The following is a 2,356-nucleotide window of genomic DNA, read 5'->3' as shown; positions in this document are numbered from 1 at the left end:
AGTGTATTTTATATTTTTTGATTGGAAAACTCGGCTTCGCTTCAAGAGAAATTTTTTTCTTTATATATTAGATATTATGAACTATTTTAAAGAAAATAACCGGTCAAGTGATGATCTTACCAACGAACAACATTGCATTTGCATATATCTGTGTTAAAAATCAATAGTCACTTAAGTCGAATAACCAAGGCCCATTCGAGTCCAAGCGTATTATTTAGACCAGGACATGGTTCTAATAAGATGCAATGGACAAGAAAATAGCCTAATAACTAGCACCCTAGACGAAAACTAAGCATTCTATTTAATCACCTAAATTTATTCCACATTCAGGTATGGTTCCAGAATCGGCGAGCAAAATGGCGCAAACAAGCACGCTTACAGTTGTTGCAAGATGCCTGGCGTATGCGCTGCTTGAGCCTTGGTACACCTACAGTTATAGCGGCAGGTACCAACAATTTGTTTAAATCTGAAAATATTTAATTTTAAGTTCACTTCTCAATTCATTCGCTCATCCAGGCGATCGAATGCCAAGAATGCCCGGTGCAGCTGCTTTGAATGGTGCCTCGCCCACTGAATTAACACCCGAAAATCTAACCAGTGACGCACAGCCGAAAGACGGAGGACGCCTTTCCTCGCCCGAGTCAATGCTAACCGCTAATGGGCAGACCATGCCGAGTGATTTTACAATGATGCATCCAGCTTTCCAACAACAACATCAGCAGCAACAGCAACAACAACAACAACTACAATTGCAAAAAATTGAAGCAGATTNTAGGCGGTGCTCTGCAATCGCATATGAACATGAATGGTTTAGCGACGGATCCGAGTGCAATGGCCAACGCTTTAGGTCATGGTTCCGATGAGGGATCGGATGATTCTGATTCTGAGGAAATCGATTTGACATCAGGTTCTTGCATAGATTTCTCGAGCAATAAACAGCATTTGCAGCAACAACCATTGGGTACCACAGCAGCAAGCAATGGCGTGCATTAGTATTTACAAAATTGAAATTTGATTATTGAAAATCAATATACATCTCTTTGGAATGTTCATAGTATGCAAATATCTGTACGCGTACATATCGCTTATTTCCTAAGCGACTGTCGCAACTCAAAAAACAAGATATACATATATACCCCTTATCTCGAAGTCTTGCAAAACCCTTGCACTCTGCACGGATTGCATCGTAAAAACCGGTTTTCCTATGGGACAGCTTTGCAAACTATGCAACCCGGGCAACGTGCAAGGGCTTGGGAAGACTTCGAGAATACCCCTATAGAAAAAAAGATAAGCATTTTGTCTTCCTACGCGGAGACTACACAAGACGAAGCACGATGTAAGTAGTAATCCATCATCATTTTCTCACAAATTTAGTTTTGGGTTATAACGGTCTTTTCGTAATAGACCGATATGTAAATTGAAAAAAAGTTATTATTAAGTGTATCAATTCTTATTTCTGTACTCTTGAAAATAAATGTGCAGGTATGTATCTCTGTATATATGTACATAAATAAAAGAGCATACGATTTTTCCAAATACCCTCCAGATCCATGAATAGAGCAGAAGATAACTAGTAGATATTTGGCAAAGTCAGTATTTACATCATCCGTTTATTGGCTTATCCATTATTATTCAAGGCTACCACTGAATCGATTGTAGTCCGATTTTTCATGAAATCTACGAAAATGCTATCATCCGTATAGCTACGAACGCATTTTCGTAAATTTCAGGAAAATCGGGCTACGATGGATTCAGAGATAGTTCAGATTACTAGGAGTGGCAGTTACTGTCGAAACTGTAGTTTAAAGGCTGACAGTTTCTTTATAATCCATGTTTTTTTTGTGAAAACTCTTTGATATTTAGTCAGACAAATGACCTAAGCCTGATGCATTTGCCAACAAATTTTGAAACCATAAAAACTCTTCTTAAAGAAGCATAAAAAAAAACACGAAGCAAAACAAAATTAAACACAAAACTTTCCTAAAAAGAAAAAAAATTAAAAAATTCGTGCGCCAGGGCCTCACTACTAAACTGGAATTTCATTTAATTGACTTTATCCTCAGCCTTGGTCTTCGTCTTCATATTCGTATTCATCTCCGCCTTCACTTTCCTAAAAGTATTCGCCTTCGTTTTCTTCTGCATGTTCGTATTACTCTTCACATTCTACGCATTCATATTCGTCATCATGATTGAATTCGTATTCGTCTTCGGTTCGTATTCGTATTCGCATTCGTAGTCATGTTCGTATTCGTTATCGACCTCTCATTCGTCTTTTTATTGGTTTAAGTAATCGTATTCTTCTTGGGCTTCGTATTAAGAGCGAAATACACCACACAAGCGGTTTGACAAACCAAGC

The 2,356-nt window shown here is 38.1% G+C and overlaps 1 pseudogene; it reads left to right on the top strand.

The window, feature by feature from the left end:
* Positions 1 to 330: 330 nt before the first annotated feature.
* LOC108355439 (uncharacterized) lies at positions 331 to 1,445 on the top strand (annotated as a pseudogene).
* The last annotated feature ends 911 nt before the right edge of the window (positions 1,446 to 2,356 follow it).

The sequence above is a fragment of the Rhagoletis zephyria genome, unplaced genomic scaffold, assembly GCF_001687245.7.
Source record: "Rhagoletis zephyria isolate East Lansing unplaced genomic scaffold, Rhagoletis_zephyria_1.1 Rzeph_scaffold_45785, whole genome shotgun sequence".
Taxonomy (NCBI): Eukaryota; Metazoa; Arthropoda; class Insecta; order Diptera; family Tephritidae; genus Rhagoletis; species Rhagoletis zephyria.
The sequence above is the reverse complement of the archived record's forward strand: the minus strand, read 5'-3'. Positions and strand labels throughout refer to the sequence as shown.